Genomic DNA, 24,433 nt, shown 5'->3' with positions numbered 1-24,433 from the left:
AGCGAAGTCATGTCCCTGTTTCCCCCCCCCCATCCCAATCCTATTGGGTGGCCTGCCACTTTCCATACTATGGAGCAGGAAAAACAGAATCCCATATAATCAGGAAGCTTTTGCAATCAGCAGCTTCTTTTCTTTGGCTCTTCTGGCATCAGTGCATGGAGGCTGATGGGTGTGCAACAGCCGGGGCAGTGAGAATCATCCTATTCTCCACATACATAATTTGGATGACATGAGGGCTTTAAAGCCTGCATACAGCTTGTGTTTCATAGTGATTATATAAGGTAAATGTGCATAGGATTGCACTCTAAGTCCCATTAAAATTAGTGGGGCTTAAACATACCCATCTTTTGTTGTAGATTATAATTGACTTTTGAGATATTTGGCCACAATCATTATCAGTCATAGAAGTAAATAAAAATAAAATAAATATCCCAAATCACTGATTATTGCAAACACTGACTACATTTGAAGATTTCGGTATCTATATACTTAAATATGTTAGTGTGGACTTTCACATAATATTATAGAATTATTTAATAGAATCCTTCTGGGCATTTATCAAATAATGGACTGTCAATTCAGATTTAGTTTCATTAATTTTATACTGTGGGACTCAACAATATTTGCAGACTTTTAATAAGATTGTTTGTAATCATCCTGTTGGGTCAGAAAATGTTACAGCTACATTGTCAGTGCAAAAAGAGATTTTATATTTTCTCCCCAGATATAATCCCCTGAATTTCATTATCTTCTCTAATTACCATTGCTAAGGGCTCTATACAAAGTGTGAACATTATCAGAGATCAATGGTATCCTTGCTACATTCCTCTTTCTATGACAAAGTAATCTGAGTATGGCCCATTTATCATCATTCTAGCAGATGGTGTTTTATAAATGAGGGAGGGTCAATTAATAAAGTTTGGGGCTACATGTGTTCCCCCTAATGTCTATCATAATGCTACATATAATAGGACTCCCAACTACAAATTCTAAAGATCCTCGTAAAATGTAACATTTGTACCTGCTGCAAGTGGATTCCAAGTGTGTGCATTTTGCTGTTCATTGTTACAGGTAATGATTTTTCTGATTCTTTGTTGCTATGATACTTAGATACTCCCCATTTTTAGAGTATGTGTGTCAGAGGCAGTTTTCTTTATATACAATTTATGCTTCCAAAAGCATAAACTAAAAGAGGAGCAGTACAACTTGCTTAAGGGCCTGTTTATGTTCCCAGAAGGAGGGGTCAACTTGATGTTAAAGAAGTCCACGCAGGATCTTCATGCAACAAGCCCAGTAAGATCAGTATTTTAGGTGTTGTTCTTATCTGTATTCCAATTAAGATGCATTAGAATCATTCTGTCCCCTATATAAGGTTTCTCCAGATTCTTCCCACCCACCACATTTTTGGAGACTGGTGTTCATCTACCTGACTGCTGACCTGGCTTTTGGTTCTGTTTACTCTCTCTGTCCTAGAGTCTGGACCTTTGCTGGTTGTGGCAAGCCAGAGCAAGCTAGGGCAATCATGAGCCCCAAACCATTTCATTTAATCCTTAACTACTGTCCATGTGTTTTGTTGGTTCTGGTATGTGAACAGAGCTGAATTGTCTACTTACCTATGTCTACATTGGGCTCCCCTCCCCACATTATTCAGCTCACCCAAATCCTGCAACCCTCATAGCATTCTTGATGCTCCCCTAAATCTGCATGGTAGAACAGGAAAATGGTGGGGTCACCATTGTTGGGAGGAAATATGGAAAAACATCCCCCCAGTCAGGTAATAAAGCAAATTATTGCTTAAAACACTTGACCCTTGTTTGACAATATGTGATCTTTGTTGGACTAGTCAATTGACTAATATTTTGTTACCAGTCAAATAACTGACCCTACACCTTGAAAAATCTTCTGTTTTTTATCTGGTCTTAGTTGCATAATTAGGGTAGGGCAGGTGACACTAGGACTTGGCCAATTTTTTTCTCAATGTATGGGAGTGCAAATCACAAACCTCTGATTTAAACTATAGGATCTCCTTTTTAATACATCAGTGGCCAAGCACTTAAGACACAAACTCAGTAGCACTATATTTTTAAAACATCACAATAAATTAAGCATTCTTCTCCATCACAACCTCTTCAGCCGAGATAAATCTCCAAAGTGAGAGAATGAATGGTGGATACAAAAAAGGAAATGGAACTCTTTGCATTCAGCTTATTTTCAAGATTCTGCCAATGTTATTATTTCATTAATAATGCATTTTTGTTGTCAAAATTTATCAGCATTGTAGTAGTTCCTAAATAGGGTTCATTATAAATCACTTCACAACAATGCCTTGTTTTGCAAGGACGAAAGCAACTCAACCACTCACTGTCAACTGGAATTAACAGTCAGGAAAGTCCTGTCTTCTGGATAGGGAAATAGGTAAATTAGCTTATGGAAATCTTTTTTAAAGTTTCAGCATGCATTTGTTGACATAAGAAAATGAACAATGTGTATTCAGGCAGAGAGATTAAAGTTACTGGAAGCATTTCCTAATTGTTCTTGTTGGCTAATAAGAAAGGGATGTTTGAGCAATGTCAGCTTTCTGTAAAACATCTCAGTCGGGGCTTGTATCATATGTAAAATAGATATTTTATGAAGGCCCTCATAAGAAATCACAATAGTTTAAATCAAACTTTACGACTGTAACAATATGTTAATCCGATTTTAGGCCATTTAAAATCCTATTGTTTACCAGAACCAATAAGGTTTCAATTTCCATATTATGTTTATTTATGTTGAAGGGGAGGAAGACATTCAGTAAAAGAGATCCTTACTGCTAGAACAGATGGGCATCTTTAATGTTGTTAGACAGGTCTGGCTATTCCCCCCACAGTTACTCTTTGATTTTGAGTCCATTAAACACACACACACATAAACACACAAACATAGCCTATGGAAAAGAACTATGCATAACTTGTGCAGCTGGGGAATTTTGCCTGAAAATAAAGTAATTTCCCACCCTGTTAGATTTCTGCAGCCGGGAAAAAATAACATTCTACAACTAATTAATATCTCAATCAGCAATGTGGATGGATAGGAGCAATTCTAGGTTTCACTAATACTTCTTGGCTTCTTGTAGGAGCATAGGAGCAAAGGTATTTGTAACGAAACCACTTGCTGGGAACTGTTATTAAATGTGTGATGGGTTTGAAGGAGCTAATGGAGTGCCTGGGAGTATGAGTGATGTAAGACTGCCAGGTGGGAGGGTGTGTGTGAGAGAGAGTTCTAAGGGAGGCTTGAATAAAAGACAGCTGGTTTTGTCAATTAGGTGTTTTGGTTGTCGGGATTTAGAGTGGAAGGAGGGGGGTTGTGGAAGTGAGCTGGGTGGAAAGGGGTGGATTACATATTAGTTAGAAGGGGTAGGACAGGTAGGGAAGATAGGAACTATACATCAATATACTATTTAATATCTTGTATTTTAATAAAGTTATCCTGTTCATTTAAATTCCTTCATGTCTGCCTGGTCACATGTGCTACTATATCAGGGTCCTATTCAGTTCCTGTACCTACATCCTATTATGCTAACAGAGCACACCAGTGGTCACAATTTGGGTGGGACAAAAGTTGGAAGGGCTGGAGCTTGTGGTGCATATCTGACCCAGGCTGAAGCAAGCATCCCGCTGGGGGCAGATTTCCTGAACCAAGCATGGAGTGTCAGGAGGGATAATCTCCGGCAAAAGGTGGGTTCATGACAGTATTCTTGTGAAATAGATTTATATTGAATACACATTCATCCTACCCTTTCTCCAAGGAGCTGAGAGCAGCATACATGGCAGTCTCATTGTAGCTTCACAACAATCCTGAGAGGTGGTTAGACTAGCCCAACGTGACTAGCCCAGTGAACATGATGGCTGATTGAGGATTTGAACCCAGGTATCCTATCTGAACATTTCATTCACCAGGCAACAGTGGGACAGATGGATCGATGGTCTGACATCATAAAAGGCATATTTGGATATTGTGGTTACAGCTTATGGCCAAATAAATACATTTACAGCACAGTCCTATGCATGTTTACTCCATTATGTTCAATGGAGTTTACTCCCTTTACTTTATGAGATTTTCAACAAACAAACAAACAAACCTGAATACTTTTTGACAGGTAGACTACTATTTTAGAAAAATATAAAAAATATTGCATAATCAATGTATTACAATCAATAGACCTAAAGACAAAATAACAGTACACTGGAATTTCAGAATAAAACAGATTCAAAAGTGTGACATAATAGCAATGAAATAAAACTACAGTAATCTTGGGTTGGTCCCTGGAGATGGTCCTTCCATTGCATAATGTTAACCAAACTTGCACCCAGCCAACATATTCATTATACTGAAGGGTTAATCACAGGTATTAGATAGTGCAAAAAAGGGGGGATGAGCACTGAAAGCTGGCTTTGATTTGTGAAATAAGAACACAGTAGTCTGTTGTGCCACATTGGGATCTGAGGGCTGTCACTTTTCTGCCGTTGTCAGTGGACTTCTGAAGAGCTGGAAGCCTGTCAAATACTCTTTTCTGACACAAAGTGAAAAGGAAATGAAACTTTGGATCTGGAAATTCATCTCTGACCAGGAAACATCAGGAAGCATGGGCTTGCTTATGACAGTTGCTTCTCTGCCTGGCTGTATTGTGTTCCCCTTGTATAGTGTAGGAGCCTTTTTTAAAAAATCTGTATCAGTCAAAGAGAAATTGTTCCTGTGCTACTGGAGTGTATGACAAGACTGTGGAGTTGGGAACATATCTGACATCCCAGCTGGTTTTCAAAGCAAGTAGAATGTGGAGAAGCAAAAGGTTTCTGACCAGAAATGTATCCTTTCTTTTTCATCAACTTATCATTGATTATAATAGCATTTTACAGCAACACAACAGATAGAGGTGAGTAAGCATTCAATGTAACTGCTTCTTCGGTGAAAATGTATGATTTTGTCCATGTACTGGAATAGTTGGGACCCATTATTCAGTTGCAAACTGACAATTGGGAGGATGTATTCTGACAAAGCTGTAAGAACACAGCATGTGAGTAAGGCCTGGAGAAGACTATGGTGAATCTAGCTAGCCAAGACTGTGTCAGGACCGTGGACAGCTCCCAATGCAAACTCCCAGGAGAGAAGCTTGTTGCTTTATCGGGGGACCTTGGGAGCTAATGGGACCTGGTTTCTGGCAGTGGACAATTTTATGAATGAAGTAAATGATAACTTACGGAGAATTTTTGCAACATAATCTAGTGCATGGCATGAAACAGCCTAGACCTGTGAGGCAGAGTCAATTTGTACCCTCTTCTTCCTAGTGGAGAGTACATAGTTACATCCTACATAATTCAGCTGCCACTACAGCAGTGTGGAAAGAAGCTATGGGGAAGTGGCAACGATATCACTGGGAAGATCTATAACTCAGCTTTGTGTGTATGTGGATTTGATACAGTATTAACAACTGGAAGGAGCAGTGGAAATCTGTTGGGCCATGTTGTGCAGGATATTGGACTGGGTTATGTCAGTCGCCTTGTCTGACCTCCACATTTGCCAATCTGTTAATAGTAAATGACAGCCTCTCATCTGATTGGGTTAATTTGGGATTCAGGAGTCCTGGGTCTGTTCTTGGACTTATGGCTTTGAGCTAGCCCCAAGGAATTTACCATCTGGGAGGGAAAATCCCACAAGACACATGAAACCAGAAAGCATGCTAAGGTGAGTAGCTTCGAAGTAGGGTAATAAAACTAACTATGTTTGTGCAAGTCAGAGGATATCATCCTTATCCTGTTGATTTTGGCACAGTTCTATTGAACTTCATAGGACTATTGAAAGCAAAGGGGCTTAGAATTGCAACTTTACATGCTCTCATGATTCTCATTTTCATTGTTCCCCCCACCCAGCTAACACCATTTTTCTTGTTTTAATTTGAATGTATTGTAGCAAAAGCAAATGCTGTAATGAAAAAAAAGCAATGATAAGGCTATGCAAAATGTATACTGTACAATATGTTAATCGAAAGAGCTAAAAGTCACAAATATAAATAGTTCTGTTACATCTAAAAATGGATTTAATTTGCTCTTATCATTGCTGTAGCAGCTAGATGTTGGTGATGTAATGCTGTTCATGCCTCTATGACATATGATGTGGGTGTCCCATGGTATCTTCTTCCTGGTTAGAAGTTGTTGTTCATATTAACTTTCTTTTGGAAAAAAATCTTGATATTTGAGCATGTTCACATACTTTAAATTTTATTCTCTGATGCGGGGATTAACATATGGACAACAAAAGTGGATCCTGTGAGTCCTTATGGTTGCAAGGAGACTTATACTTCAAGGTTGGAAGGATAAATACCCACCATCTATTACTTAGTGGTCTGAAGAGCTGACTGCCCTTTCTATATTTGAATGTATATCTTATAATTGTCAATCTTGTTTGAATGTCTGCTTGGACGCATAGACTGCTTCAGAAGCAAGGCTGGGGTAGAAATTCAATAAACAAACAAACAAACAATACATGTTCTGAGTAAGGCTTGATGAATTATTTTTTATGGATAATGTGAATTGACACTGTCCTTCCCCCTTGTTATATTTGCATTTTTTAAAAAACAAAAACAAATTTAAAATCATTGTCATAGCTACTTCAGAAGACACCAAGCTATGTGAAAGAGAGGGGATATAGTTCAGTGGTACAACAAAGAGCTTATATGGACAAAGTTCCAAGTTAAATCTTTGCCATCTCCAAATAAAATGATATTATAGGCAGCTGGACGGGGAAAGAACTTGGACTGACTTTAGAAGGAAAATATTATATATTACTCTATTGTTTGAGGGTAATGTTAGATATTCAATGGACTGGAGAAGGCACGTGTATCATGTTTCCTGTTCACCATCCTGCTTTGTAACATTTGATGTGAAATACTCAAATATCCCCCACAGTGAGATGTATAAGCAATCCTCACATTTGGAGATAGTACATCTTGCCATAGGAAAGAGATGCCACTGTTCCACTTTGAACATTGCTAAGAGGCAGATTGAACAGAAAGGGCAAGTCAGTTTCCTATTCTCCATGCCAGTGGTAGCTGGTGACTCCATGTGAGTGGGGCAGTGGAATCCACTCCAGGTTTTAGTCCAAGCTGTCAAGGAGCTGCCCAATGTGCTGAAACCTATTCCCAAAATAGGTCCAGCACCTTGGGCAGCTGCTTGAAAGTTTGGACTACAACCTGGAGCAGATTCCACTGCCCCTCTGACATGCAGCCACCCATCACCACTGCTCCATGCACTATATAATATTCAATGCTCCTCTGACAGCTAGCTCACATAGGCATGTCTATCCAACAGTCATTGTATTTGTGATGTTTGACAGGTGTGTGTGTGAACTGACTATACTGAAAAGCCTTTATTTTATTTTCAGAACTCATTGATCCGAAGGCCTCTGAATGGTTCTCCAATGACAATAAAATAACGCAAACATTAAAACAAACATACAATTAAAATTTAATCAGTACAACAAATCAGTTGACCATTCTAAACACCAGACCAAAATATTCAGATCCCCCCTCCCGCAAAAAACCCTGTCAGAAAAGATTTCAATAAGGGATAGAAGCCATCAATGATGCCCTTAGAGAGCAGGGAGTTCCAGAGCTAAGGTGCAATTACCGAGAAGGCTCTGAATCACATTCTAACATGATGAACAACATTTGCTGGTGGGACTGCAAGAAAAAGCCCCCTCAGTTGACATCAGGGTTTGGGCTGTTCATCTGCAGAGAAACACTCCTTCAAATGTCCAAACCCTAGATCATTTAAGGTTTTATATGCTAACAATAATACATTAAATTGGTCCTTGTAATTAATATGTAAACAGGCAGTGCTGATCACTCACAATAGATGTAACATGGTTTATTACATGGTTTGTTGATATTATATATCGTTCCACACTCTAATAGTTTTTCACTAATATTTGCTTAAACCCTTGCAGTTTAAGAATGTACCAATAGCCAACAGATATTTCTATCAAACTTTATAAAGCAGGGAAATTGGGTAGCTATAGTGAATGCACCAGGGGAGCGGGAGATGTGACCTCCTCTCTGAGATATTGTACTGCCCTACAAATTTGTCAAAATGCAAACTCAACTTGGGTTGGTTTTTCACAGTTCAATCCACTTCCTGGGTAGCTTGGAAGAATTTGGTAACATGTGCCTTTATCCATCCTTCACCCAAAGATCCCAAGGCAGGTTACAACAGTTTTAAAATACACCATTAAAAACAATTAAAAACAACCTAAAATCAAAATAGGAGGGATCCTAAAAATATACGTCTCAGGTGTCAAATGCCAGAGTAAAGAGGTGCATCTTCAGAGTTTGCCAAAAACTGTATAGTAAAATTGCCAGATGTACCTCTATGGGGAGGCAGTTCCACAACTTACGGGCTGCAACAGAAAATGCTGTCTTCCAGCTACCCCTCCAAGCTTCTGAAGATGGCAGAACTACCAAAATGGCCTCACTTGCTAATCTCAGCACTTGAGAGTGTCTGTAGGGATGTCTTTGAGGGGTGCCAAAACATGACAATGTTGGCACAAGGACAATATTATGTCTCTGAGACAACATCACAGTGACATGAGCTAGATATTGAAGCAATGATCAGCTTTTATGTGGTACTTTTAGAGCTGCTCCTATATAGTTAGACAAATCATGGGGTGCAAAGTTCATAGAACTGTACCATTCCAAGGTGCATGTGGAGGATCACTAGTCTGAATATTTTTCTATGCTTATATCTTTCTGCTTAAGGAAGTAATATGACTTACACCCTGTAGTCCAGGGAGGAATATATATATATATATATATATATATATCCCCACTTAAAAAAACTCTTCTGCATATTAAAATGGTATAAATCCAGATAGGGATGGAAGGATTGCTCAATTTCGGTTCTCTCAGTTTCTAATTTTTCCAATCTTAAATACAGTTTTCCACATTTCAAGATGAAAATGCTCGTTTCCAGACTTAATTTTAGAAACTCTTACAGTTAAACTGGAAATCAGGAGAAGTGGAATGCAAGGTGCAACAAGCCCATGCAAAGAGCAAAAATGTAATTCTAAAAGATACATCTTAAGCCTCATATTAACTTTAAATAGCTTTGCTCACCATTCTTTTGTTTTAGGGTGAACATTGATCCAGCTTTATCACTTGAAAACTAGTGAGCTCTGTGATGCTGAATGCTTTTCACCACCTTCCACTGGTGCGCTGACCACTTTAGAATGCCACTGTTAGGCTGCAACCCTAGTATAGATGCTACCTAGGAGTAAGTCTGGCCTTCCTTTGGAGTGGACATGCATAGGATTGTGCTTTCAGATAGCTAATTGGGAATGGCATTAGGAGCACATCTCACCATTCTTTAGAGGGTCTAAAGAAGAGGGTCTAAAGAAGATTTTGGTTAGTCTCTTCTTCAGGTACCACCTGTCTTGAAGGTGAGCAGGGGTGGTTCCTCTCAATGCCCCCCCACCCCACTTGTGGAATGCTCTCCTGGGGAGACTCACCTGGCACCCACCCTGCTTCTTTTTTAGAAACCAGTAAAGTTTCTTTCCCCATGCTTTTTCCAGTGGGCTAGCCACATTAGTCTATTGTTCCAAACCTGACAAATTTTATTATGCATCTGAAAAATTGAGCTCTAGTTCACAAAGCTGATGCCATAATGAAAAATGTGTTAGTGTTTAAGGTGTCACAAGGCCATCATTTTATTGTATATTAAGAATGTTTTATTTGATGTGAATACATGTCACCCGCCCTGGTAAAAAATATTAATGAGAGAGAGATAACTTGATTAATAAACAAATAAATGATTGGGGAAATAAAATAAATAAGAGACATTTGTTTGGTGACAAATGCAGGGCTGGGAACTCTGTTGCTGCTTCTGGGCTGCAAACATGGTTTGTAGGGAAGCAGCAATAGGGTGTGTGTGTGTGTGTGTGAGAGAGAGAGAGAGAGAGAGAGAGAGAGAGAGAGAGAGAGAGCTCTTTCCCACTAGCCACTTTTCCTCACATGAGTAGAAACCCCAGCAGGAAAAAAGAGTCTGGGAAGGAGACGATCTGTGTGTGAAAGAAGAGTTAAGCTGAGGGTTCCCAAGCCATGTTTGCTGTTGGACATGTTGATCAGCCCTAAGCTTTTAAGCAGTTAATTAGGCAATAACTGCTTCCTATAGCCAATATATTATTCTCTAGAAAGGCCAGAACATTCAGCTATTTGTTTTTCAGAGCAATGCTCCTGTGCTTCTTATTTATGATACTCTTTTAACAATATCATTCTTGTATCTAAGTTTTTCAAAGTCGCTAAAGTGATTTACAGTAGACTTTCCAGTTTCACGTGAATGCGCTGAGGAATGCAAGGATTTTCTCAAATTCTTTCCCACAAGAGATTTCAATTTGCTCATCGTCTCCTCTTGGTGTCTGGTTTCAAGACATGATGTGCTGAATTATCTTTAATATCACTTCTGTAGATACAACACATTAGCAGGGAAAATTAGACACAATTCTTTTATAACTGCTGATGTGCTGTTCATCTCTCTGTTGTCTTTAGGTTGTCAGAGTGTCAAATTAAAGGCAATTGGAGAAACTTGCCCACAACTTAAGAGATTGCTGTTAAGGGAAAAGCAATATTTTACATCATTTTTCAGGGAAAGAGAGACAGAAAGGCACCTGTTGCATGTTCTTATGTTTACAAAAGGAATGGTTGTTTAAAATATAATAGGCAAAAAATACCCTTGTGGTTTAAGAATTTAGCAATAGCCAACATATATATCTCCCAGGTATTTGTACAAAAATAACGGTCCAGCTTTTGTGTTGGATGTGGAGGAATGATTTCTTATAATAATAATAATAAAATTTTATTTATTAGTCGCCCATCTGTCCGACTTAACGGACACTCTGGGTGACGTACACAATATAAAATACAATATCAACATATTCATAACAATCACAGTATTAATATCATATCATCTAAAAAAACATCCTACACTGATACAGTATAAAACCTAACCCACCCCAGAGATCCCATAGGCCTGCCTGAAAAGCCAGGTTTTTAAGGCACGGCGAAAGGTCATCAGGGAGGGGGCATGCCAAAGGTCAAAGGGAAGCAAGTTCCAGAGGGTGGATCGAAAAAGCCCTCTCCCTGGTCTGCACCAGCCTAGCTGTTTTCACCGGTGGGACCGAGAGAAGGTCTTGTGAGGCTGATCTCGTTTGGCGGCATATTTGGTGATACTGGAGGCGTTCCTTCAGATAAACTGGGCCGGAACTGTATAGGGTTTTAAAGGTTAATACCAACACCTTGAATTGGGCCCGGTATACAAGTGGCAACCAGTGTAACTCAATCAGCACTGGGGTGATATGGTCCCGGCAATGGGTCTGCTTTATTAAGCGTGCCGCCGCATTTTGTACCAGCTGGAGTTTCCGGACCGTCTTCAAGGGTAACCCCACGTAGAGCGCATTACAGTAGTCTAATTGAGAGGAGACCAGGGCATGTATTACTCGTGGGAGCAGATGTATAGGAAGATAGGGTCGCAGCCTCTGTACCAGATGAAGTTGATACCAGGCTGCCCGGCTCACTGCAGAAATCTGCGCCTCCATAGACAACTGGGAGTCCAAAATGACCCCGAGACTGCGGACCTGGTCCTTCAGGGGCAATCTCACCCCATTAAGCACCAGGTCTAAATTTCCCAACCTTCTCTTAAGTGAATATTTCTGTATTTTTAGTATATCTACTGTTTTATTTTTTTTTTATCATAAATTGTATTTTTGTATTTTACTTTTTTCTGTACATCACTCTGGACTTCCTTTGGTTGTGAGAAATGATAAACAAATCTAACAAACTGAACTAAATAAAATTAAATGTTTTAAAAGAGCAATGTAAGCATTTCTTGTCAAAACAACCCCTCTTACAGCGCTTTAGCCCCTTGGGTGTAATATTGAGTACAATGAGCAACTTCACAAGGTTCTTGTCAGGATTAATACAATTCATATTGTAAAGGGCTATGCAATCCAATCCTATACACATCTATTCAGAAATAAGCCCCGTTGAGTTACTCCTAGGTAAGTGTGCAAAGAACTGCAACCTTACTCAGAGAAAGTATCATGTCAGTTATTTGTGATCACAAAGACTGAGAGTTGTTAGTTGTCCTTCAGTACCTTTAAAAGCAGCTTGACATGCTGAAATTAAGCAGGTGAAGCTTTTTTCTAGGTAATGAGATGGGGTGAAACAAAAAAGAGCAGGGTCAGGAAGAAGGAAGTTGGCAGCCTCATCATCCCAACTTTCTGTCTGCACACAGAAAGAGATAGGGATGGAGAACTGTAAAATTATCTTTACCCACCCTGGTATTATCTTGAACAGCTGTGCACTTGAGGTAAGAGAGTAGATTAGTCTTGCATGATCATCATCATTTAGAAGAAATATACTGTTGACTGTTTCGGAAGAGTGAAGAGTGAATGCAAAGATTAGTAAAGCTACAAACTCAACATGTCTCTAACATTAGCTGAAGATCTTACAGTGGGAAGGGAAGCCAGTATATTGGCTGTAGGCCAAATGAGGACACAGGCACGAACTTTTGGTAATACATTAAAGTTCAAACAAAGAGGCTTCTCTTCTCTCCAGGGTCCAGCCCCATAAGTTTGAACAGAACATATGTATTCAGTGCATAGTCCAAACAAGTCACATTCTCTACAGAGCATGGATCTATTTTTCCCACAAGTTGGTGGGAGCAAGACTTTAAGCACTCATGGATTTCAACAGGGGAATTAAGCATGTACTTAAATTCCTTCTATGGAAATTAAAAGTACATAGTATGGGCTGGACCATTTCTTTGATCATTATGTATGTTTAATACACCTATTTCTTCAACACTCATTAATTTAGGCTGCAATTCTGCACACACCTGGAAAACAAAAATAGATGAACCTGTCAACTTTTATTCACATCTCTCTCTCTCTCTCTCTCTCTCTCTCTCTCTAGATAGATAGATAGATAGATAGATAGATAGATAGATAGATAGATAGAAAGGTGAACCAGACTGAATTTCTCCCCTACCTCTACCTGAGAGTAAGAGCCTGTGAACATAATGGGACTTCCTTCAGAGTAGATTGCATTGATTTATTGTGATTAAAAAGGAAGACTACTAGGATACAATACAATCAATATCTTCACTTAGTAGTGTATTTAACAATAATGTACTTAAGTAGTAGTACTTAATTCACACAACCAGCAAGTGAAGTGGTTTCTGGACAATACCACTTCAGATTGCAATTAGGGAATTACATGACAGATAGCTTCTCCACATTAAAAAGAAATGCTCCCTGAACATAGAAAACTGGATGTCACAGAGAAGAGTTGCAGCTTAGTCTTATCCCTTATATGATAATTTTGCTTGTGTTGGAAATGCCTACCATGGAGAAGCATTCGACCATGCAGTTCCCCCCTTCCCCTCAATAATTTAAAATGGTACAGTTTGGGACCTCATATGTTATTTTTGTGAATGAAGCCTAAGACTCAAGGGGCAAAACATATGTGAGATAGCTTTTACTCCATTCTTTTTCTCCTAATGGCAGGAATCAAAGCAGCTTTTGCTTCTAAAATTTCATAATATCTACCATATGTGGTCAAAGTAACATCATATTGAATAATTAGAGCATAATATTTACCACCTCAGAATGGGTAACACATTACTAACTAATTCTGGCCATACATCAACCTTTCACTTGCATCTTATATCTTAATATATATTTTCAGAAGAGTGTGTGTGCGTGTGCACTTGTGTGTGCACTTGTGTGTGCATGTGTGTGTGTGTGTGTGTGTGTGTGAGAGAGAGAGAGAGAGAGAGAGAGAGAGAGAGAGAGAGATGAATATGCCTGAACATCAGTGGGCAAATAATACTTCTAAAGCACTTTGAAATGTCCTGTTGCTTTCAATGCATAGGAATTAAGCACATCCTTAAAGCTCTTCCACTGAATTAATAAAGGGACTAGGGATGGGGTCCGCTGGATGGTGCTGGTTAGAAAGCATTCTGTCTACCTCACAGGCTGGAATCAATTCAAGTTCGTTCTTTGTCCATGATCTGCTGCTTTTACCATTCTGTTTTTCCTTCACCAAAGGGAAAAAACAGGTATTTTTAAATGAAATAAATATCAATAACTTGAAAAGAAATGTCGATGTTGTGAGAAAAATTGTCCATCTTTTGAAAGAGAATATTGATAATTGAAAGGAAATATTGATACAATCATTTATTTATTAAATTTATATCCCATTCTTCCTCCCAGAAGGAGCCCAAGGTGACAAACTCTAAAAGCACTTTTTGTTGTTGTTATGTGCCTTTACAACTTATGGCGACCCTATGAATCAGCGACCTCCAATAGCATCTGTCATGAACCACCCTGTCCACATCTTGTAAATTCATGTCTGTGGCTTCCTTTATGGGATCAATCCATCTCTTGTTTGGCCTTCCTCTTTTTCTACTCCCTTCTGTTTTTCCCAGCATTATCGTCTTTCCTAGTGATTCTTGTTTTCTCATGATGTGTCCAATGTATGATAACCTCAGTTTCATCATTTTAGCTTCTAGTGATAGTTCTGGTTTAATTTGTTCTAACACCCAATTATTTGTCTTTTTTGCAGTCCATGGTATGCGCAAAGCTCTCCTCCAACACCACATTTCAAAGGAGTTGATTTTTCTCTCATCCGCTTTTTTCACTGTCCAACTTTCACATCCATACTACATTCAACCACCACCACCACCACCCAGTCATATTTGATGTAGGGCAACAGGCCATGGTGTCATAATGATACTATAATGGGAGGTACTCATGCAGGGCATCCCACTGTCCAGGCCAAATTACTGTGGCTTATGGAACTTCTTCACATCCTGTGATGTGATGTAATGTGGGGGGGGGTGTTGGGGTGTGTGTGTGTGTGTGTAGTCAATCTTAGCCCTTATTTGGGATATATCTCAGGAGTTGTAAGGAAGGAAGAAATGGCTGAGCAGGCAGACACTCAGTGACTCTCAGGCTTTGTGACCAAGGAATTCTTGACAGATCTTGAATGGGCACTCAGTGCTGCCTATCCAGCCTCTTCCTGCTTCCAGTCACAATATCTGAAACATGGCCTAGTCAGTTCCAGGTACCAGATAAAAACTGTGGGGAATCTCCCTCCCACAGTGTATTATGCAATCAGAGGAGGTAAGCATGCACTTACATTTCTACGATATCATATATAAAGGCTGGATCAATTCCATTATTTTATATCAAGAAAGGAAATTTACCACTGAAACCAACTGAAATAAGTGCACTATGAGGATCCACAAACCTCAGTTCCCCATTTTCCCCCTTTGCGTGTTACCACATTCACGTTTATTAATTACACAGTGCTTCCAATGTGTCTCTCAAAATTCCCCATCTGACTTCCCATGTCAAGGGAAGATCTAATTGGATTTTTAATCCTTAGCCATTCATGCAATGCACTTCACAGAGCACTGAGATGGAAACTGAAAAGTTCTTTCGGCTGCCTTATTATACCACCACATTTTTTTTCTGTAACCTGAATCAGTAGGAAAATAATGGAGTAATGTATAGATGTTACGTGAAAACAATGCACACCTTTCTTTAAACCAAATCCAATGCCTGAGCTTTGATGCAGCCCTCAAATAATGGAGTGCCATGGGCTATTTATTCCCCTAATTTCTATGGCTCAATACAGATCTTGTCTCTTCTGTTTGTTTCAGCTAATTGCCTCAAGTCCTAATAAGTTAGTGATGATGTATGTTGAGCACAGGGACCCCTGCCAACAAAAATATTATGTCACCCCAGAATTGGAGATGCAGGTTAAAAAAAAAACTGCAAAAGGTTCCAATTGTGCCATTCAGAATGCATTGGTTCCTTCAGTTGAATCCAGTAATTGAAAAGAGATCAGTGGAGAAGATAATGGGTGGTTAAGTTACATGCACAAATTTTCTACTTAACTAACTATTTCAGAGTAGGATGTCTTGGCTATATGTTACAGTTGCCACCGGTATTGGCATCCCTTGCTCCGCTCAGCCATAATGTCTCTACAGATTTACCAGGTGGTGCAACATCAGCATGCAGTGAATGTCTCTGCCTTGTATCAATGGCAGATGCTGGTAGAGGACTGGAGTACTCATTATGTGATGACGCCCCAATGAGTAATGAGAAGGAATTCTGAACTTTAACACCCTTTTCCTGAAATAAGCATACGCTTGCATGTGTATATATCTGGTCCTAAACCTATATCTATATATTCACTGTGTGTTTAACAAAAATGTGTTCTGCAATAAGAAATTCTTCCTTAGGGTCTCAGTTATTGTCACTTGGTCACACGTGGTAGATGGGTAGGAAAGAATATGGCATTATATCCTCTCACTTTAGGTTTTGTTATTAATAAAAAATGCTGCTGCATCTTAATAACTGCTTGATATGCAAGGACTTAACCATTGTTACTTAATGTCTAAATCATTGATCTAGAAAACCTGGCAAAGCTGGAGGGAGATATAGGTCTCCATATTGTACTGGAGAAGTGGGGGAAAACTTACTCAAAAAGATCATGGGTAGAATCCACTGGGAGGTCTTCCCCCACAAGCCCCCTTTAAATCAATGGGAACTATGTAAGGGCACTTGTGCAGCTCCCATTCATTCCTGATGGACTCACGTAGAAGGACTTCCCAGTGGATCAGGCCCTAGGTTTACCCTGAAACAAAGTATTATGTATATATACCTCCTATGTCACTTTCTCCTCTTTTAGAACCTGTATGTGGCATTTATTTCTTCCATTATTTTTATAGCATTGTGTTCATAATATGTATTGCACAGTGCTTAAGGACAAGTTGGCAGTATAATATGCTTTCAAGGAAGATATAAAAAAGAAATACAGGCTACACACAAGAGCCTCAACTGCCTGAGATGTTGTGTTCTCTCTCTCCTGGTTTTGTATTATAATTTAACCTGTTCAATGGATCTTACTTTTATGCTTTGTTTCAGCCACGTTGAAGCATTCTATTTATCCTGGAAAAAAAGTGAATTATTTATATGCAGCAATTATTTATTATCATTTATGCAAAGCGTGTCATATTATGCATGCATAGACGAATTTAATCACTCTTAACCCTCAACGCCTTTAGGGGCACTATGTGATAGGCAAAAGGTTACTTATATTTACTATTGTCGACAAATGCATAAGTACTAGGAACTTTCATATTGGATTTGCAAATTGACCTGCCCTCAGTTGAGGTAAGGCAAGATACAGCAACCGTTTCAACATGTAGTGCTCAGTTGAAGTATTTCACATGCAGGCAGTGTGATCTGGTTCAGAGGATATTAACCACATCATCCATTGGAGGAAGCTACATTTCAATTTTTAGTTGTTGTTTTTTTAAAAAAATCAGGTGCGGGGGATTTTTAAGGGCATATGTTTGCCTCTCCTGAAGCAAAGATTTTGTGATGCCATATTGAAAAAATGCCAGAAAGAAGTAACTTTCTATGCCATTTCCTTCAAAAGTTTTGGAATGATTAATCACAGTTGTGATTGTATTTTATCTTGTCGTGAGCCTCTTTGAGGAGTCCTTGTACCATATTTAAAATAACCAAACAAATCTCAAATTAACCTTCCTTCCTTCCTTCCTTCCTTCCTTCCTTCCTTCCTTCCTTCCTTCCTTCCTTCCTTCCTTCCTTTCTCAGTAAGGAATTTCTAAATATTGTCCCAGACAATGGCACACCAATCATGGTTTCAGGAGCCAATAGACCAAACTTCTCCCTCTCTACTGTTTTCATATTTGAACATTCCAAATCAAACACTGTTGTTCTAGATCTGATTCAGTTATCCAAGCATTTTCTGTGGACACCTGATCATCTCCCTCTTCTGAATCCCCTTTCATCAGCACAGTCATAGCGGCATTGTCAGAAAGCTGCCAAGGCAGGGAAGGTACTAAACTAGGTTTGGAGACTGTGGTCCAATCATAGTCAGTGGAATGGGACAGCAGATGCTTACTTGACTTCCTGTTATCTCTGTTGTTGTGGCTTACTGGGGAAAGGGCAAGGCGATGGGGAGGATGGCACAGTGCAAACGCACCAGCAGAGCCAATCCAGTGCTCCCACCGGTGCATTTGCACCACACCAACCTCACTGTTCCTCACCACTCCCCCATCGCTCTTTGTAAGTGATGCCAGTGGCAGGAGGTCAGGTAACTGTCAAGTATGCCTGATTTCTAAAATGGCTTTGAGGCAAAGAATACTGGGGGAAGAAATCTTGTCTGAGATGGGGCCTCTGAGAGGCATGAGTTTGCAGTTTTCACAGCAGAAGCTAGTTAATTAGACCTAAGCAAGAACACCAGCGTATCAGTGGAGACGGGTATTCAAGGCCGCCTGGCCTGGGAAGGTTGGGGAGTATGTGACTGTTAGGGGCAAAAACTCCAGAAGTATTTCAACATCTGAATTCACTAATTAATTCCTGGCTGCTGCTGGGCATTTTCCCATAAGAATAGGATTCAGGCCTTAGGTTTTGTTCCCCACTGACCCTATGGTTGCTGATGTTACCCAGGTAGGGTTCCATCTTCGATCGGCTATCCAAGCTATAGATCTCTGAGGAGATGTGGAACCAAGAAGATATTTTGCAGTTTCCCTCTTTATAAATATTCACTAATAGGCAAAACACCTTGCACATGTTACCAAATTCTTCCAAGCTACACAGGAAGTGGATTGGACTATGAGAGACCAACCCAACTTGTCTTTGCATTTTGACAAATTTGTAGGGCAGTCCAATATCTCAGAGAGGAGACCAGATCTTCTGCTCCCCTGGTGCATTAATTATAGCTGCCCAATTTCCTTGCTTTTTAAAGTTGGATAGAAATATCTGTAGGCTATAGGTACGTTCTTAAACCGCAAGGATTTTTGCCTGTTAGTGAATTTCTCTGCTTTTTAATCTGGGAGGTAAAAAATGGGATCCTGTGCAAGTTTACTGAGAATGGATTGATCATTTGCATGCTTATTGAGTTCAGTGGGATTTACTCCCTGCAGTCATGCTTAGGATAGGTGAAACAGACCACAGGGGATGGGGAGGGGGGGAGGAGGAGGAGGAGAGAGGGGAGGAAGGGTGGAGGGGAGGAGGGGGATGGGAGCAGGCAGGAGGGGGAGGGCAGGAGAAGGACAGGTTTGATCATTTGCATGTGTATTGAGTTCAGTGGGATTTACTCCCGTGCAACCATGAGGAAGAAGGAAGAGGGGAGGGGAGAAGGAAGGGAGAGGAGGGGAAAGGATGGGAAAGCCAGGTCTGATCATTTGCAGGCTTATTGAGTTCAATGGAAATTACTCCTATGTAATCATGGTTAAGATAGGTAAAACTGACCATGGAGGAGTAGCAGAGGGAGGGGAGAGGAGAGGGAAAGAGGGGAGAAGGGAGTGGAAGGAGGGAGATGGGGAGGGAGGGGATTGGAGGGGGCGGGGCAAAGGAAGGAGCAGGGGAGGGCAGGTTTGATAATTGCATGCTTATTGAGTTCAATGGCATTTACTCCTGTGCAATCATGCTTAAAATAGGTAAAACTGGCCATGGGGAGGGGGAAGGAGGGGATTGAAGGAGAAGCGGATTGGAGAGGAAGGAAGGAAGGGGCAAGAGGGAGAAGATAGGAAGGAGGAGAAGGGAGGGTGAGTTTGATCAGTTGCAAACTTTTTGAGTTCAATGGGATTTATTTCTGTGCAATCATGTTTGAAAATGGAAATGGACTGCCTTCAAGTTGATCCTGACTTATGGCGACTGTATGAATAGGGTTTTCAGGGTAAATGGTATTCAGAGGTGGTTTTACCATTGCCTTCCTCTGAGGCTGAGAGGCAATGACTGGCCCAAGGGCACCCAGTGAGCTTCATGGCTATGTGGGGATTCGAACTCTGGTCTCCCAGGTCGTAATCCAACACTGACCTGGGGGAGGGGCAGGGAGGGTAGGAGGAGGGGAGGGTAGGCGATTGGGTGGGTTGGCACTGGGCAGAGGGGAAGCCCCTTTCTATTCCAAAAGGAAAACATTGTGAACAGTATCATTGCTTTTCAGGGTTTCCCCCAACTTTTTATTCTACAGCAGGCACATGTAGCCTCCCACCCAAATTTAAACCAAAGCTGTCCCTGGCCATATCCACACCAGCCCATTATTTCACTTTGGACAGTCATGGCTTCTCTCAAAGAATCCTCGGAAGTGTAGTTAGTGAAGGGTGCTGACAGTTGGTTGGAGACGTCCTGTTCCCCTCACAGATCTTCCATCAGAGCAGCTGCCTGTTAAACCAGTCTGGGCACTGGAGCTCTGTCAGGGGAATAGGAGTCTCCTCTCAGCACCACAAACTACACTTCCCAGGATTTTCTGAGGGAAGCCATGACTGTCTCACATGAAATCAAAGTCTGGTGTGGGTGTGACCCCCTGAATAGCCAAGCCAAGCCAAGCAGCTGGGAGTCTGGCTTTTAGCATACTGACAGTTGGTTCTTACTGAAAATGCCCGACATTATCTTTACGTTCAAGCCAAAATTTATTAAATTAATTAAAAATTAGCCAGACATTTTTTAAAGTTTTAAACTGCAGAAGATGAAGATCAGTGTATGGGGCATGGTCAGTAACAGGATTACAGGTACTCTGTGACCATGGCTGATTTTTAATGAATTTCAACAGATTATGAGAACTCTGAGAGAAAAAAGTCCAAAAGGGCTCTGGGTTTCTCTCTCTCTCTTTAGACTTTAAACTCTCGATTCTTTCTGACTGTTTTGTTTAGCGCTATCAAAGTTTACAGGGTTGTTAAGCAAGTGTTTCTGAGTTCAGGACTATAAGTTTTGTATGGTTTTGTTTTGAAATGAGCTTATGGGAAGCATCAGAATGGCATGGGGGTATTTTCAATTTAACATTGCAGAATGTAAAAAATCCATGCTGGCTATAGTATACAGCCATTATCGTGGCTGTATAATAGACTGGGTTAGACAGTTTTGTTATTTTGTTTTGTGACTGTAACTCTCTGTATTTTACCTAGCCCTCAGGGGTGTGGGTTTTAAGGAACCATTTTGCTGCTGTAATTGTGCACTTATATTTTATTTAATAAAGCCACTTCTTATTTACCACTGTGTGTTAATTGCAGGAGAGGATTTGGCTCTGAATCCTGCACCTTGGCCATTTGACCATGGACTACCTTATATTTGGATAGTTTGCCTAAGGCTCCAAGACAAGGAGTGTGGTTTGGCTCTTGTCTGTTGGAATCTTTGGCGGGTCTATTTCTGGCACTTTGGGTTTCCCCTTGGCCCTGAGTAGGTGACCAGATTAAGAGGTGGTGGCAGTCTACCTACCTTACAGGGTTGTTGTTGGTTTACTCAGCCCTAAGAAGGGGAGGCACGGGTTTGTGCCTTGTCAGGATCAATTGCCCTGGGTTTGGGAATTGACTCCTGGAACTGAACTGGGAGCGGTTCATGACAGTAACCACTGCCCCACTGGCAGCAGCAGCAGAACCACATACCATACATTTAATAGGGGAAGTAAGGAAAAGTCTGTCCCAACACTTAATTAAAGGCTCTTGTGACATCAGTAGCCAGATTAATCCTCTCCCTCTGCCCTCTCCCTAATCTATATTTTTGAAACTTAAAAATAGCAAGATTGGCCATGCTGCATATTTCAAACATTCATATAATTTGGCAGGTACTTTACTATAATCTGCCATATTTATTTTTATGGATAACATATTGAATAGCTGCTAAACCCACAAACTCCTAGGAAGCATAACCTTTGCATCAAAGAATCAAATCAAATGTTAGAATAAAATGCCACAATGGTGAGAATGTGCTAGTTAGTTCTTCTCCAACCCACCTCCTAGATCCCTGGGAATCTCCCATCTGAAAGATGGTTAGCACCTGCTGATGAGAAAATTCAGAAAATGATGGACATTTTATGTCTTTCACCTGAACCTTGGATATTATTATTGCAAAGGCGACCCAAAGTGACTTTCAACAACACTAAAACACTAAAACCATTCATGACAAACAAACCAATAAACATTAAAACTGCATCTGTACAAATAAAAGACAGGTCTTGCAAAACCTGCCACACTAAAAGAGGCCGCTAATGCCTAAAACCCTTCAAATTAAGAGCCATACACCTGGGCAAAAATGAAGGGTTTTGCCTGGCACCTAAAAATAGATAACCATGGGACCAGGTGTGCCTTTCTGGGGAGAGCATTCCACAAGCAGGAGGCCACCACTGAGAAAGCCCATTCTCATGTCACCACCCTCCTTGGAGGGGGCACACAGAGAAGGGCCTCAGATGAAGGATTCAGGGTCTAGGATTGGTTCACATGGGGAGAGGCAGTCCATGAAGTGCTTTATTTTATTTATTTATTAGATGTATATCCCGCCCGCCCAGTAGGAGCCCAGGGCGGCAAACAAAAACACTAAAAACACTCTAAAACATCATAAAAACAGACTTTTAAAATACATTAAAATGAAACATCTGTAAAAACATCTTCTTTAAAAAAGCTTTAGAAACATCTTAAAATGCAGATGCTTGCTCCATAATAGTGGCTATTGCACCAGCAGCAAGCACCACAGTCATGATGGAGGGCATGGATGCAGTCTTTCTTCATATACAGTACTTCAATAGTCCTCAGATTAGAGTTGGTAATTTTTCTAGTGACAGCCAGGAATATAAACCTGAAGACAGGGCAGGCCTAAAGGTGGTAATCAAAAATGGCCTCACTGTTCCAAATGTAGTTTTAGCAGTGCCATAGATAAAGGTGTGAGTTATTTGATGCCCCTACTATTAATGCCCTCATAAGTAGTGGCTGGTGTGGTGAGACAGAGCCTCAGCCTCGCTGCCCCTTCCCCCAACTGAGTCCCATCCAGGTAACAACACCAGTGTCAGGAGGGCAGCTCCATGGTTCTGCCCTACCACATTGGCTGCTGCTGGCCCTCATAAAACCAATGATTACATTTGCCTTCTCCGCAGCTTCATCACATGAATGGCTTTTAAACTAGCAAACACCTAATTCTCACTGAACTGATAAATTTACATCAGAGTTGTATTACTTCTCATTGCAAGTCCAGTCACAAAATTGATTATTCGTCCATACAAACTGTTCCCTGCATGTTAAAAATAGATGATAAATGATAAAAATCTTTTACCCTAATACAGCAGTTTTCTTTGTGAAGGAAATTATTATTATATTTTGCATGGAGCAGCATTCAATCAAATAAGCCCCCACCTGCAATCTGAAGTGGTACATTCTATTACCACCTCAGTGAGAATAGGCCTCTGATACTAGATCTTTCCCTTCTTCTATTAACATCTGGTTATCACTCCCAAGCTGATTGTGACCATTTCCCCCCTCTAGTTTCTAAGTAATTTCATTCATTCATTCATTCATTCACTCATTCAAAAGTTTCTAACTTTCAGGACACACTGCCATTACTAAGTGGTTTACATAAGTTTCAACTCATTAAAATAATTACAATTTAACAATTAATTTTAAAAATATTAATTTAGACTAGCAGCAGTTAAAATTTTTCAGCACAGCTAATTAATTAATAAACCACAGAGTGTAATAAAAATGTCTTCAGAATAAACCAGCAGTGACAAAGCTCTGCATATTAAACTGGGGAGGGAGTCCCAAGATGCAGGGCCATCATTGAAAAGGCCCAGTTCCTGATATCCACCAATCTACCTACTCTTACCAGCAGACTAGAGAGCAGGGCCTGTTGCATGGCATCATCACATGGCTTCCCAAGCCTTCACAATATGTCTCCTAACCTGGTGAGCAAATGTGCCTGCAGAACACTGTCACTGACCAAATCTGACTAGAAATTAGTATTGTGGTATCCTGTTTATAATACTTGATTGGTTTGGACCACCAATGTAACTAATTGAGGAACATAACAAAGCAGTGATGAGAAGGAAAGCATAGTGCTTGAACAATAGAAGAGAGAGGAAACAATGGCAATTAAAGGATTTAAAAAAAATTCTTACACAGAATAGTAGAGTTGGAAGGGGCCTATAAGGCCATCGAGTCCAACCCCCTGTGCAATGCAGGAATCCAAATCAAAGCATTCCCGACAGATGGCTGTCCAGCTGCCTCTTCAATGCCTCCAGTGTTGGAGAGCCCACTACCTCTCTAGGTAATTGGTTCCATTGTCTTATGGTTCTAACAGTTAGGAAGTTTTTCCTGATGTCCAGTTGAAATCTGGCTTCCTGCAACTTGAGCCCATTATTCTGGGACGATCAAGAAGAGATCCCGGCCCTCCTCTATGTGACAACCTTTCATGTACTTGAAGAATATTATCATATCTCCCCTCAGTCTTCTCTTCTCCAGGCTAAACATGCCCAGTTCTTTCAGTCTCTCCTCATAGGGCTTTGTTTCCAGTTCCCTGATCATCTTTGTTGCCCTCCTCTGAA

Source organism: Rhineura floridana, chromosome 1 (genome assembly GCF_030035675.1).
Source record: "Rhineura floridana isolate rRhiFlo1 chromosome 1, rRhiFlo1.hap2, whole genome shotgun sequence".
Lineage (NCBI taxonomy): Eukaryota > Metazoa > Chordata > Lepidosauria > Squamata > Rhineuridae > Rhineura > Rhineura floridana.
This window is presented reverse-complemented; position numbering follows the sequence as displayed.